The sequence below is a fragment of the Neofelis nebulosa genome, chromosome 11 (assembly GCF_028018385.1).
Source record: "Neofelis nebulosa isolate mNeoNeb1 chromosome 11, mNeoNeb1.pri, whole genome shotgun sequence".
In the NCBI taxonomy this organism is placed as follows: Eukaryota; Metazoa; Chordata; class Mammalia; order Carnivora; family Felidae; genus Neofelis; species Neofelis nebulosa.
Window position 1 is genome coordinate 40,794,737 of NC_080792.1, and position 15,997 is coordinate 40,810,733.

Consider the following 15,997-nt stretch of genomic DNA (forward strand, 5'->3'; position numbering starts at 1 on the left):
CTTCCCTCGAATGGTCATTTCAAGGACTCTTTCGAAAATATTCCTAAAGAATACCTGCTTCCAAGTATTCCATAGTATCTCCCACATTTGGTCTTGTGACATATTCAGATTTCCACTTAATTGTCACCTTCAAGAGACTTTACTAGACATCCTAAATAAAGTAGCCACCTGGTCGGCCACTCTCTTTTACATAAACTTTGCTAACATTTGTCAAAACCTACTGTTTCTCTTGTGGTTTTAAGCATTGCCCGTAAGTTCAAAGAAAGCCAGGACTTTGTGCTATTGTTTGCTGTATCCCCAGTACCTAGAATAGTATGCTTAAAAAAAAATGGGGGGCGCCTGGGTGGCTCACTTGGTTGAGCATCCAACTCTTGATTTCAGCTCAGGTCATGATCTCACGGTTCATGAGATCAAATCCTGGGTGGGGCCCTGCGCTGGCAGCATGGAGCCTGCTTGTGATTCTCTCTCTCTCTCTCTCTCTCTCTCTCTCTCTGTCCCTCCCCTGCTCATGCACATGCACGCTCTCTCTTTCTCTCTCAAAATAAATAAATAAACATTTTTTTGAAAAAGTGTGCTTAAAAATATTTTTGAATAGGGATGCCTGGGTGGCTCAGTCTGTTGAGTGTCTGACTCTTGATTTCGACTCAGGTCATGATCCCATGGGCTGAGCATGGAGCCTGCTTCAGATTCTCTCTCTCTTTCTCTGTCCCCTCTCCTGCTTGTACTCTCTCTTCTCTCTAAAATATAGATAGATGATAGATAGATAGATAGATACTACCTATATCTATAATATAGATGTAGATATAGACGATACAGATGATAGATGATATAGATATAGATATAGATAGATATAGATATAGATATAGATAGATAGATATCACAGAATTTTCTCAAATCAGCCCTGAGTTCAGGCCCCTTTTGCTTTCTCAAAACTTCATATTCCACCCACTTTTCCTCCACCCATATTGGCCTTCAATCAATACCCAGTATTATTCTACAAGGAAATAAATTTTACAGAATGCTCATCACACCCCCACTAACAACATCTCAACATGCCCCAGTGCCTCTGACAAGGGTCATAGCCAGAACCGAGGCCTATGGCAGCCATGACACTCGAGCTACATCGCCACAAATATCAAACTCTAAGAATATAATTGTTAAACAATAAACAATATAAATAATGTAAGCAAATTAAATATATTCTGGATTATAGACAGTGTTGTCTTTTTGCTATAAGTTTATGGTTTTCTAGTTCAAATGTCATGAAAAACTAAAATTTGGGATGATGTGTTTTGCTCATTCCCTAACATCTTTTGGCCGAACAGAAGGACTGCCATTCTGAGAAGAGGGAAAATGGCACAGTTATATTCGATAGGCAAGTGGGAAAAGTACCCTAAATATTATTTAGGCTAACAATGATCCAAATGAAATATTGTCTGTACTTTAAAGCTTCTTTCTAAAAAATAATTCTTCGAAATGTGTTATCTTTTTACCTTGCTAATCTATTCAATTGTGCTAATCTATTCAACTCAGTTCCACAAATATTTACTGAGTAGTTCTAAGCACTTGGAATGGGATGGGGAGAGGGGAGGTGATGGAGAGACTAGGAATGTATGTAAAGCTGACTAGGAACCACGAGCATCCTTAAATCCAGCATCCTACCATGCGTTCCAAAACATTTTTATGCAAACATCCCGTGTTTTAAAAGACTGTGCCTCTCTGCACTTGCGTTTTCAGCACTCAAAATCGAAAAGAGGTCAGAGAGAGCTTCCCTGCTGTCACAGAAGCATGCTCTACCGGCAGGCTCACCCAGCCCCCCAAAGCCGCCATGCTTCTAGTTTTGCTGGTTGCCTTCTCTATGGGAAAATCAACAGAGCATCTGTTGCTCTGAGCTTGAAAACAAAAACGTCCTCTGCTGTGCTAGGAGATAACATCCGCAGAAGGCTGAAAATGAAAATAAAATAAACAGAGGACTGCAGATCGTGCAAATTAGCCTACATGAAAGCCAGAGGAACAGCCTGTCATCTCGCTGTTAAATAAGACCGTGGCTGTTGCTGATTTGAAGGGACAGATGACTGAGTGACAAGTGTGAATAAACCCTGGAAAAGGTGCAAAGTGAGCCATAGGGAAGCAAGGAACGCAGAGCAGATGGACAATTGGATTTGAACAGAAGGAGGAAAATAGAATTTTTAGCATGAGTTTTTTCAAAAGATACCAATAACCCATATTTCTATAGATGTACGCCTTTTCTTTCTCATTTCTAAGTCCCTCTCAGTTTGCTGTCAAAAAAGACAGATAGGGGTTGCTGGTAAAATGATACAGATAAGAATTCTATGGGTAAGAATACTGGACGGTTTCCATAAATCTCAATAAGCATTGTGTCACTTCATATGTTGAGTTACATAGGCATTTTGTAAGACTAAATTCAGAGGCCCCTTGGTGGCGCAGTGAGTTGAACATCTGACTCTTGATTTCGGCTCAAGCCATGGCCTCGAGGCTTGTGAGTTCGAGCCCGGCGTCAGGCTCTGTGCGGACAGTGCAGAGCCTGCTTGAGGTTCTCTCTTTCTCCCTCTCTCTCTCTGCCCTTCCCTCATGCTCTCTCTCTCTCTCTCTCTCTCAAGAATAAATAAATAAAACATAAAAAACAAAATAAAAAAAGACTCTAAATTCAAATACAAGCCAATGAAATCAATCAATTAACATAGCCTATCTCTGGTATGCTGAGGTCCCAAAGTACTTACTATACATACATTCGCTGCCAGGAAATGAACTATCTAGGTGATGAAGCTCCCCATTTTAAGAACCAAAACTTTTCAGTTTGAAAGTATTTATTGAACGAATGGATGGATGGATGAATTGGATTGTGTGGTTAGTTGCATTCAGTAGTAGACATTGAAAACAGGTTCTTGATTCATAGATGTAAGACACCGTAGTACCATCCCGCAAGGACACGTTTGGGAGCTGAAATATGAGTTGGGACCACAGCTTCACTGAGACAGTCCTTACTGGTAAATCAGGTATAATAGAGCAAGTGGGGAGGGCAGGTGGGATGGGCCAATCAAGAGGCTGTCACCGATGGCCACCAAGGCACCTGCTGAGAGAGCACCCTGAGGGCTCAGCAATCAGACTCTGTGACTGGTTAAAAAAGAAACAGTACCAGGTTTCTTAGGGGCGAAGCAGTATCTTGAGTTCTGCACATTGATGAGTGAGTCCAATATTTCTCCCACCCGGGATGCTCTGATGGATTCGTATCAAAGCCTTAGGAAAAACACAAATGCAAAGGAAAAAACCAAACCATGATCCTTATATAAGATCCCTACACAAGACTGGTAACACTGCCACGCCATCTGGCATGGTTTCAGAGAACCCAGGGAAGCTCTAGCAATCAGCAGCAGCAGCAAGCCTCCAATAAAGGACAGCCTCACAACAGCCACTTCCTGGCCCCGCACAGCGTCACAGCTTGGCCACCGTGACACAGCTGCCCCGCCCCACCAGAGTCTGTGGGCACCACAGCAGCACTAGCAGGGACTTCGGCTTTCACTCAAGAAAGAGTGACTGTGCACAGACCCTGGTAACACAATGACAAACAAGGCACATTTGGTGTCTGCCTTAGCAGCATTTACATTCCAGAAAGGACTTGTCAAGTGTATTAGTTTCCTAGGACTGATGTAATAGGGCACCTCAAACGGGGTGGCTTAAATAACAGAAATATATCGTCTCGCGGGTCCGGGGGCTAGAATTCCAGGAGCACAGTGCAGGCAGGGCTGTTTCCTTCAGAGGGTTATGAGAGAGAGTATGTTCTATGCCTCTCCCTCCCTAGGTGGTTTGCTGCACTCTTTGGTGCTTGGTGTGTAGACCCATCACTCCCATCTGTGCCTTCATCTTTCTGTGATATTCTCCCTGTGTGCATTTCTGGGTGCAAATTTCCTCTTTGTAAATATATTTTTTAGAGTTTATTTCTTTATTCTGAGAGAGCGCACGAGCAGGAAAGAGAAAGGGGGAAAGAGGGAGAGGGGGAGAGAGGGAGAGAGAGAATCCCAAGCAGGATCCACGATACCAGCACAGAGCCTGACTTACGGCTCAATCTCGTCAACCATGAGATCATGAATGACCTAAGCCAAGATCAAGAGTCAGATGCTTAACCAACTGAGTCACCCAGGCATCCCTAAATTTCCCCCTTTTATAAGGACACCAGTCATATTGGATTAGGGAGCCCACCCTGCTCCAGTATGACTTCACCCTAACTAGATGTAACTCATTACATCTACAAACACTGTTTTCAAATAAGGCCATATTCTGGGGTACTGGATGGTAGGAGATCAACATATGCATAACAGCAGAAGGAACAGTGATAGGAGCCAGAGCAGGTATGGCTGAATGATGGGTGCCATACGTAATTGAGTTCTTGTGAGAAAACCCCTGGAAATTCTCAAAATTATTGTAGAGGACTTAGAAGTGCCAGGAGGTCTCACATAAGCAGATGGGGACAAAAGACTGAAAAATACAATTTATTGCTTTTATCCTTTTGCTTCTTTTCCAGTTTTATTGAGATAAAATGGACAGATCACATTGTGTAAGGTTAAGGTATACAACGTGATGATTTGATGCATGTATATATTGCAAAATGTTTACCCCAAGAAAGGTAGTTAACACCTTCACATTGTTACCATTTTTGTGTGTATATGAGAACACTTAAGATCTACTCTCTTAGCAACCTTAAGGTATAATAATACAATATTGTTGACTATAGTCACTATGCTGTACATTGTATTCCCAAGACTTATTCTTTTTATAACTAAAGGTTTGTATCCTTTGACTGGCATCTCCCCTTTTCCCCCCACCTCCTGGTCCCTGGTAGCGACAATTCTACTCCCTGTTTCTATGAGTTCAGCCTTACTATTTTTATTTTAAAGATTTTATTTTAAATAATCTCTACACCCAACATGGAGCTCGAACTCACAACCCTGAGATCAAGAGTCACATGCTCTCTAAGAGCCAGCCAGACACCCTGAGTTTGCAATTTTTAAATTCCATACATAAGTGAAATCATATGGTGTTTGCTTTTCTCTTAGCATTATAGCCTCAAGATCCATCCATGATGTTGCACATGGCAGGATTTCTTTCTTTCTCATTACTGAATAATCCATTGTACATCTATATTGTATCTTCTTTATCCATTCACTTCCATATTTTGGCCATTTCCATATGTTAACTATTGTAAGCAATGTTGCAATAAGCATGGGAGTACAGATGTATTTTTGAGATCCTGATTTCATCTCCTTTAGACATATATCCAGAAATAGGATTGTTGGATCACATGGTAGTTCTATGTTTTTATTTTTTGAGGAACCTCCATACTGTTTTCTATGGTGGCTGCACCGATTTCCATTCCTACCAACAGTGCATGAGGGTTTCTTTGTCTCCACATCTTTGCCTACGCTTGTTATTGCTTTTCTTTTTAATAACAACCACTGCAACAGGTCTGAGGTGGTATCTCATTATGCTTTTGATTTGCAGTTCCTTGATTATTAGTGATGCTGAACATCTTTTTGTGTACCTGTTAGCCATTTGTATGTCTTCTTTAGAGAAATGTCTCTTTGGGTCCCCCGCCCATTTTTTAATCTAGTTTTTTTTTGTTTGTTTGTTTGTTTTTTTTGCTATTGGGTTGTATGAGTTCCTTATATATTTTGGATATTAACCCCTTATCAGATAAATAGTTTGCAAATATTTTCTCCTATTTCAGAGGTTGCCTTTTCATTTCATTGATTGTTTCATTTACTGTGCAGAAGCTTTTTAGTTTGATATGATCCTACTCGTTCATTTTTGTCTTTGTTTTGTGTGTGTGTGTGTTTTTTGTGTTTTTGATGTCATATTCAAAAACCTGTTGCAACCAATGTCAAGAACACTTTTCCCTATGTTTTCTACTAGGAGTTTTACAGTTTCTGGTTTTACATTTAAGTCTTTAATCCACTTAGAGTTAATATTTGTGAGTGGTGTAAGGGGGTTAATTTCATCTTTTCACATGTGATTATCCAGTTTGTCCAGCACCATCTATTGATGAGACTCTTCCATCCCCATTGAGTATTCTTGACTACCATGTCAAATATTAGCTGACTATATATGCCAGCATGTATCTCTGGGCTCTCTATCCCATTTGTCTATGTATCTGCTGTTGGTTTTCTTTTAAGTTGATTTATTTATTTGTTGATTGATTGATTGATTGATTGATTTTAAGAGAGAGTGTGAATGGGGTAGTGGCAGAGAGAGAGAGACAGAGAGGGAGAGAGAATCCCAAGCAGGCTCCCAGCTGTCAGCACAAAGCCCGACTCAGGACTTGAACGCAAGAAACTGAGATCATGACCTGAGCCGAAATCGAGATTTGGATGCTTAGCCTACTGTGCCACCCAGGCGCCCCAGTCTATGTTTGTGTTTCGATGACAGTACCATACTGTTTTGATTACTTTAGCTTTATCATGTAATTCGGAACAGGAAGTGTGATGCTTCCAGCTTTGTTCTTCTTTCTCATGATTGCTCTGGCTGCTTTTAGTCTTTTGTGATTCTATATGAGTTTTAGGATTGTTTTTCAATGTCTGTAAAGTATGCAACCGGAATTTTGACAGGGATTACATTGGATCTATGGATGGCTTTGGAAGGTATGTACATCTTAACAATTTTAGTTCTTTTGATCTGTGAATACTAACTATCTTTCCATTTATCTGTGTCTTCTTCAAATTGTTTTTGTCAAAAAAAGGACTTTTTTGGGGGGTCAAAGTCCTATTGTTTTCAGTGTACAAATCTTTTACTTCTTTGGTTAAAATTTATTCCCACGTCCTTTATTGTTTTGATGCTATTACAAATGAAATTGGTTTCTTTATTTTTTTTTCTTCATTTTTTCAGATATTTCATTGTTAGTATATAGAACCTCAACTGATTTCTGTTGAGAAATGTATGCTAATTCTGTGTCCTGCAACCCTACCAAATTCATTTATTAGTTCTAACAGGTTTCTTTGGTGGAGTCTTTAGGATTTTCTGTAAATAGGACCACACCATCTGCAAACAGAGACAATTTTACTTCTTCCTCTCTTATGTGAATATCTTTTAGTTTTTTCTCTTGCGTGATTGCTCAGGCTAGGACTCCAGTACTATGTTGGCTAGGAGTGGCAAGAGTAGGCATCCTTGTCTTATCCCTGATCTCACAGGAAAACCTTTCAATCTTTCACCACTGAGTACGGTGTTAGCTGTGGGCTTGTCGTGTATGGCCTTTGTTATGCTGAGGTTACTCTTAATGAGACTTCATTTTTACTGCCCAGGCTAAGGCATCGCACATATGCTATTCTGTTTTCTTCCAGTTTTTCATGTATTTTTTAATATTCGGGCCTGTGAAGTTTCAAATTCTTTGCAGCATATAGAATAAGTATAAATCTAAATTAATTTTCCCATATCCTGATATCCAGTTACCACAATAATTTTTATTTAGTAATTATTTGGCAATAGATAATATAGATATATACACTATATCTACAGAATGTACTGTACTATATTCTGCGACTATAGTCTTAGAGAATCAGGAATTCTCAATCCACTTCTATCAGCCATACCCATCCAAGCCTTCCCTTCTACCTCAGGCTCCCAAGGAACTTGGAACAAGAACTCAGGAACTTGGAACCCGCTACAAGAAACTGCAGGTGAGAAAGTCCTGCTTTGGAGGGCGCCTGGGTGGCTCGGTCAGTTGAGCATCTGACTTTGGCTCAGGTCATGATCTCAGCTCGAGAGTTCGAGCCCCACATCAGGCTTTGCACTGACGGTGCGGAGCCGGCTTCGGATTCTCCATCTGCCTCTCTTTGCCCCTCCCCCACTCACACTGTTTCTCAAAAATAAATGTTAAAAAAATTTCTTTTAAAGAAAGTCCTGCTTTGATAGAATCGAGTAGGTGTCTAATACTCCCAATGTCTCTATGTGATGAAGCTGGGCTAGAACGTGCAATATGGATCTCCCAACTACAGCCGGCACCCCACAAGATAATACCACTTTCTGGCCGGATACCAGACAGGGCAACACAATGATTTGCGGGTAGAGAAGAAAGACACCTGGCAGGCCGTAAGAGCACTTAGCCAAGTGAATGGCAGGAGCTCAGACCTGAAGACAGGGAGGCAGAGAGGTGAGCTGAGAGCAGAATTACCAACCACTGCCCCCTCCCCCCACCCCCATAGCCTCTTTCTCCAGTTGTCATATTGCTTCTGTTTCATCAGACATTAATTTTATAATATATGAACAGTGGAATAGAATCCCCTGGGCAATTTATCTTCTGTTAACCTAGTACTATAATGTTTTGGTTTTTATTACTTTCTAAAATGTTTCAAATATGACAGAACAGTTTTATGTAAATATGTACATATTTATAAATTCATTTTGAGTTCTTTGGTCCTCCAGGTGACTATCAAATTGTCAAGTTCTATTTTCTATTCCGTTACAACTTCCAATGATAATGCATCAATAATGCATAAACCTATGTATTACATCCAGTTAGGAATTATTGTCTTCTGTAATTTAACATTCTCATCTGGGATGGGGCACCTGGGTGGGTCAGTCAGTTAAGTGTTCTACTCTTGATTTCTGCTCAGGTCATGATCTCACAGTTTGTGAGTTCCACACTGACAATGAGGAGCCTGCGTGGAATTTTCTCTCTCTCCTTCTGTCTCTGCCCCTCTCCACCCTTCAAAATAAATAAATAAACTTAAAAAAAAATTCTCAACTGGGAATATTATATATCTGTCTGTTTACTCTTGTCCTTTTTTATTTTTCATGTTACAATTTTATCATTTTCTCTTTTTTTAAAAAATATTTATTTATTTTTGAGAGAGAGAGTGAGTGTGTGAGCAGAGGAATTGCAGAGAGAGAGAGGGATAGAGGATCCGAAGCGGGTTCCACGCTGACAGCAGTGATCCCAATGTGGGACTCAAACTCACAAACCATGAGATCATGACCTGAGCCGAAGTCAGACGCTCGACTGACTGAGCCACCCAGGCACCCCACAATTTTATGATTTTCTTAAATGTTGTGTGCCCTGAGTTAATCCTCAATAATTCAATATTTGCACAAGCAAAAAAAAAAAAAAAAGAAAGAAATCAGTGATATTATGATTCATAAGAAATCATCTAAATAACCAAAATATATTTCTCATTATATTTGGTCCTTGTCCATGGTTCATGACTCAGATAACCCAAAACCCTTGGAATTTCTTGAGCTGATAAGAGCAACAGGAGTGTTTTTTGTCATAATATTTGATCTCTTGTCCTCTTCTTGAAATTGCTTTAGAGTCATCACAGTGAAATGGGTGTTTTGTTTTGTTCTATTTATAAGAAGCCCCTTTCCAGCACAACTGGGTTTTGGAAACACGTAAGGGTGGGGCTTATTGCCAGGGAAGCCAACCTTGTGATTAGCCGGTTGGAACCTTCAGTCCCACCCCTCCCCTCACTTCTGGCGAGGGGAGAGGGCCTGGAATTTGAGTTCGATCATCATTGGCCAGTGATTTAATCAACCGTGCCTACATAATGGAACCTCCATACAAACCCAAAATGACACAGTATGGAGATCTTCTGGGTTGGTGAACCTGGCACAGAGGGAGTGGTGTGGCCAGACAGGGCATGGAAGCTCCACACCCCTTCCCACATACCTTGACCTTGGCATTTCTTCCATCTGGCAGTTCCTGAGTTATGTTCTTTTATAATAGACCAGGAACCTCGTAAGTAAAATATTTCTTTGAGTTCTGTGAACACTCTAGCAAGTTAACCAAACCCAAAGCATGACTGGGGGTATGGGAACATCCAATCTATAGCCCCTTATGGGAAGCACAAGAATCAACTTGGGCTTTCCACTGGCATCTGAAGTGAGGAGTGAGGAGTGGTGTTATAGGACTGAGCCCTTCACCTGTGGAATCTGATGCTGTCTCTGGGTAGATAGTGTGGAAACTGAGTCGAATTCTAGGACACTAGCTCTTGTTTTGAAAATTGTTTGTTTGTGGGGGAAATCCCCCCTCTCTATACAGACACACACACACACGAATTGAAATTGGGTACAGAACCCATGTAGCATTATGGCATTCAAATGTACAAATAATCTTGTATACTTCTCTTATATATACAATTTTAAGAATGTATTACCTCTAATAATTTTTAACAGGTTTGTTGTTTTTTTTTTAAGATTTTTTAATGTCTATAACCAATGTGTGGCTCAAACTCACAACCCTGAGATCAAGAGATGTATGCTCTACTGACTGAGCCCACCAGGCATCCCTCTTTTTTTTTTAAGGCATATTTTATGGGGTTTTTTAAAGTTTATTTTTTTAAATAATCTCTACACCCAATGTGGGGGCTCAAATTCATGACCCCAAGATCAAGAGACACACGTTTTTCTGAGCCAGCCAAGTGCCCCTAGCTTTCTGGTTTTTCCTTTCTTTTTTTAAAAAAATTCTCCTTCCTTTTAAAAAAAATCCTCTTTCCTTTTTTTTTTTTTTTTGTTTATTGTTTATTTGTTTATTTTGAGAGAGAGAGAGTGTGTGTGTGCGTGTGAGCAGGGGAGGGGCAGAGAAAGAGGAGAGAAAGAATTCCAACCAGGCTCCCCACTGCCAGCGCAGAGCCCAACGCATGGCTCAAACTCACTAACTGTGAGATCACGACCTGAGCAGAAATTGAACAAGACACTCAGGCCATGGAATCCAGCCTGGTGTCTTGCTCTGCACTGAACACAGAGCCTACTTAAGATTCTCTCTCACTCTCCCTCTGCCTCCCTCCCCTGCTCTCTCTCTCTCTCACAAAGTAAAAAATAATAATGAAATGAAATAAATGAAATGACATGAAAAAGTGGTCATCCAGGGGGTGCCTGGGTGGCTCAGTCGGTTAGGCATCTGACTTCAGCTCAGGTCACGATCTCACGGTTTTCACGAGTTCAAGCCCCCCGTCAGGCTCTGTGCTGACAGCTCAGAGCCTGGAACTTACTTCGGATTCTGTGTCTCCCTCTCTCTCTATGACCCTACCGACTCGCACTCTGTCTCTCTCTCTCTTTCTCTTTCTCTCTCAGAAATAAATAAACATTTTAAAAATTAATAATAAAAAGAGTGGGCATCCAACACAAGGTGATTTCCCAGCAGCTATGTTTTCACCCCCTCCTTGGCCACAGGAGTGTGCACTTGAGCCAAAATGAACCAACTGCAACACTTTACCCATGGCTACAAGAAACTGACACCTACCCTAAACCAGGGAAAGGAACGAATCTTCCCAGGAATGCTTCAGAATGCAGCCAGAGGCAGAAAGCACTACGCCCTGTGTGTGGCCGAGTTGTTAGCACCTGAGGCTGGCACCACTGGGTGCTACATCTCCTGCTACAGACAGGAGGCTGGTTTGGTGGAATAAAGCCAACAGAGAGACAGAGACAGAGATGGGAGAGCCAGGAGTAGAGGAAGCCCTGGTGGCTTACATGTTTCTGATTCCTGTCGTTCCTGGGGCCAGCTTGAGCCCCAGCCTCCCCAAGGTCAGAATTTCAAGCCAATCAAGTCCCCATCTGGTGAGGCAAACTTGAAACTTCTTCATACATAACCCAAGGAGTCCTGAATTCTACAGCCAAAGGTCGAGTTTCAACTTCACTGTTTCTGGAGTTTCTCTTTCTCACATCCCTGGAATGCCACTGGAATGTTCGTGACTAATCAGCAGTGATCATATTGTCTTTAAAGACAACTACAATTTCTTTCTCACTTCTCACAGACTCTGCAAGTCACAGTGGTTAAATGGATGGACTCTTGGGTCAGAACATGATGATCAAATCTCAGCTGGAGCATTTTACTAGCTGGGAGATCAAAGCCCAGTAGTGACATCTGGAGAAAGTGGCCTGTTTAACTGAGTTCTCTTTAATGGGGAGTCCTTTTTGTAAGCTCCTGTAGGTTGGCATATCACATGGCTTATGAGTCAGTGAGATCTCATAGCATTATCTCCAGAAAATACTCCCATTCTGTCACTCAGAGCCATCATTCTTTAGCTTTTCCTTTACCTGTTCCTTCTCCTATTGTCATTATAAATGGTCCACGAGGCTATACCGAGAGAAAAACAGACAGAGAGGCAGCAGCAGCCAAAAGAAGACACAGCTCGGAGACAAGATTAAGAATAGAAAATATAGAAGTTTCTTGGGACTGTCAGAGCTTGCAAGGAGAGAAATGTAGTCAGCCCTTTTCTGATATTAACTTCATTTTTTATAGTACCCTAAAATAGGCTTGGGAGTTTTCAGAGGAGCCTGAAAATTAATTCAGGAAACACTGCCAAACTACGGAAGCCAAGAACTTCCTTGTGACTAGGGCGTGTCTATGGCTACGGCTGACAGATAAGAAGTGTTCAGTGTCGATTGCTGACAGTACAGCCCGCCTTATCAGTGCCATCCTGACAATCCCACCGTTCGTGTTCGTTACCTGAGATAACTTTCCTAGGCTCCATCTAAAAAGAAATGTTTCATAATCCTATCTGCTTTGGGGTGTACCGAGTCACTGTCATTTAGGTTCATGTCATTAAGGTTTATGGCATTAAGGTTTCTTCCCACAGAGGGGAAATCTTTGATCTAAAGGTATTTATGCAGAATAGGTAAGTTCTTGAGGACTCGGGGGTGATTTTTGCTTTATTTGTTATGCAGTTATCAGAAGACAATGACAAAAAATTAAATCTATCATGATTGTTAGAGTAAGAATGCAATTAAACCCCAAAAGATCATGTAATGTTGAAAATATTTAGAAAAGGAAAATGTTAAAAACCCAGATAGCTAACTCAACACTAAACTATTTACACTTGAGGTCGTTTTATGAAAGGTACCCAAGATTCCTTTTTAAAATGTCTCCTTACAGTTTAGATGGATGTCATAATGTAGTTACTGGAACACATGTGAAGAATCTAGTCACTTAAAAAATTAAAAAGGAGGGGCACCTGGCTGGCTCAGTCGGTAAAGCTCAGGGTCATGAGCTCAAGCCCCACATAGGGTGTAAAGCTTACTTAAAAAAAAAAAAAAAATTAGAAGATCGCCTGGGTGGCTCAGTCGGTTGAGTGTCTGACTCGGGCTCAGGTCATGATCTCACGGTTCGTGAGTTCAGGTCCCGCATTGGACTTTGTGCTGACAGCTCAGAGCCTGGAGCCTGCTTCGGATTCTGTCTCCTTCTCTCTCTCTGCCCCTCTGCCACTTGTACTCTGTCTCTCTCTCTCTCCAAAATAAATAAAACATTTATTAAAAAAAGAAAATTAGAAAGGAAATACTGTACCCTCCCCTCTTTCTCCTGCTCCTGCCCGTGTATGCCTCTCCTAAGCCTCTGGGAGACCTCTTCGTTCTGTGTACATGGGTGTGGCTGGATAGGGAGCAGGGCGAAGATCTTAAGACATTCTTTCAGAAACTGCAACGGCCATCAGCTCTGGGACAAAAGGGCTTACTGAATTTCAGAACCTGGAACCCAGGCCTTAAGTCTTAGGAAGGTCAAGAGTAGTTAGAAGCAGAGATGAGAAAAGGCCATAGGTCCAAGGCCTAGTCCTGGGATTGGTGGGTCAAATACATTCCTTGGTAAAGCAAACTGCTCAGTCTGAGACACTCCTTTGTAGTCGCAAATTTCAAGTCAGATTTTACCTCACATTCCCAAACCAGTGATTCTGCTCCTAATTCTGCTATGTAGGGAGTGAGGAGGGTGTCCCCACGTCACTAAGCAATTATCTGATACCAGCTGGGTGTCCTACAAGTCAACTCAATTCTGACACTATCTACCTGGAGATAGGAGTGTCCACAGGGACAGGACCTATGGGCAGAAAGAGCTGCATTGGGGTTGTGAGGAGTGACTGGTTATACTATGGAACTGGGGGAGGTAAAGGCAAAAGGGAGGCCTCCAGAAGGACTTTGATATGCTAAAGAGGACTGGTAAGATATCAGAGGCCTGGCAATTGTCAAGTTAAGGTTGTTTTCCCTCTAGTAAGGCATTAACATTATGCAGTTGGGAGTTCCTGGAGAAATGTTATACTCTGTATTTGTCTCAAGTATTTGTCAATGGGCTGCAGGTGATAAAGACATTTAATTTTACCTGCCGTTTCCTGCTTGCCTTTGTTCCCCACATCACTATGGAGGGGAAGGTGATATTAGGGGCTCTAGGAAACTGAGTCCACAGGTTTCTGGAGATTAAGGCTACTGATAAGATTGCCTTTTTCCTGTAATTTACTAAAACATTTGTAAACTGATGGAGACTCATGTCCAGTATGACTGTGATCTCTATCAGCTGACCATTTTTCTTTTCTTTCCTTTGTTTTTGGGCAGCCAGGAGTGCCTGAGGAATATCACATATCCTACATCGGGGGCGGGGGATTGTGCCAGCTTGTGTTTTGCACTCTGCTTGCCTTATGGTCCCTCAGCAATATCACCTATCACAAAGGACTCTTTTGAGAATTAAATATATGAAACAGCTTACGCAGAGCTTTGAGTAAGGCTCCCCACAAAATGTTAGTTTCCTTCCTCTGACCAAGAGGAAGTTTAGTTCCTCTGATCCTGCTGATCTCCAAGGTCCCAAAAGTTATGTGCTATCCATCTTCATGAGGCTGTTTCTGCCTCCTGGGTTGGTCTGCAACGAGCATTTAAGTAACCAACGATTGACTATATGTAATATATGATATATATATATATATATATATATCATATATATATATATATATATATATATATATAAATCACCTATATATATGTGTGTGTGCGTGAGAAGTAAGGGAGATGATTCATTTTCAGAAATAACAAATAAAAGCTGTGCTGTCTAGTTAACAATAGGTTTACAACCTACTGGAAATATCTACCAACCCCACATCCACCCCCCAATGGAGTGTCAAACCCTTAGACACTTCACTTCTTGGTTTTTCTTCCCCTCTCCTTTTCACGGGCTTATTTTCATGGGCTTTGAAATGAGCATGCACCAAAAAGCAAAGGGAGGAGGGACTGAAAGTCTCTGCATCATCACTTCAGGGAATGTATATTTGTTCCAGTCTGACTACTTTCTGCCTTACATGGGCATAGGTGACGTCAGGGTAAGGCTATAACCTCTGTAACACTCGGCCAATGAGGAACCAGGGGAGGGACTTGCACACTAGGAGATAAACTGCCTGCTCTAACTGCCCCGAGTGTGCCTGTCCTTCAGACACCACCTCTTGGAAGGTCGATTAAAGCCTCGCTTCATGGTGCTCCTAGTCTCCTTGTCCCTGAGGGACAAGGTGGGTAGGCTTATTTCTAATTTATGTATGTAAGTAAAATTTGGACCCAGTATGGCTACACAATATTGTTGGGGAAAAAAATCTTCTTCTGCCATATTGGCATGGATTGTTGGGGTTTCGGAGCAAACGGTCAAGGAAGAATTCTTGAGATGTCTCCGGTGCAAAAAGGGTGATGTTATTAAAGCACGGGGACAGGACCCATGGGCAGAAAGAGCTGGCCTGGGGTTGTGAAGAGTATCTGATTATATACTTTTGTGGTAGAGCCCCTCCCTAAGGAATGGGGTGAAAACCTCAAGACAAGGGAAAGCAACCTGGCTATGCGCACATGAGCTACCTTCCTCACAACTCTGTAACAGACCGGCCATTCAGACTGTATGTTACCATATATGGGAGACAAAGGAGCAAAAATTGTATAAAAGGCAACCCCTTGATGTGCTCGGGGCTGAGGCTTTTGGCGTCTTAGCCCGCTGAGCCCGTGCAGGCACAAATAAAGTTGCTTCCTGGAAAGAAAAGTCCTGACTCTCTGTGTGTGACTGGCCACTACACTTTCAAGTTGGGAGGGGTTTAGGGATAGGGTAAGTCTCTAAGGAATTTGGAAGCAAGGTTTCCAGGACCTTGAGGGGCTAGCTGCTGTTAGGATAAGGTCATTTACTACTGTCTGTAAAACCTTAATCATGAGACCCTTAAATGTATATCAGAGGTGGATGTTTGGAGGATGATTGTTAACATATATCTTGAGGGGA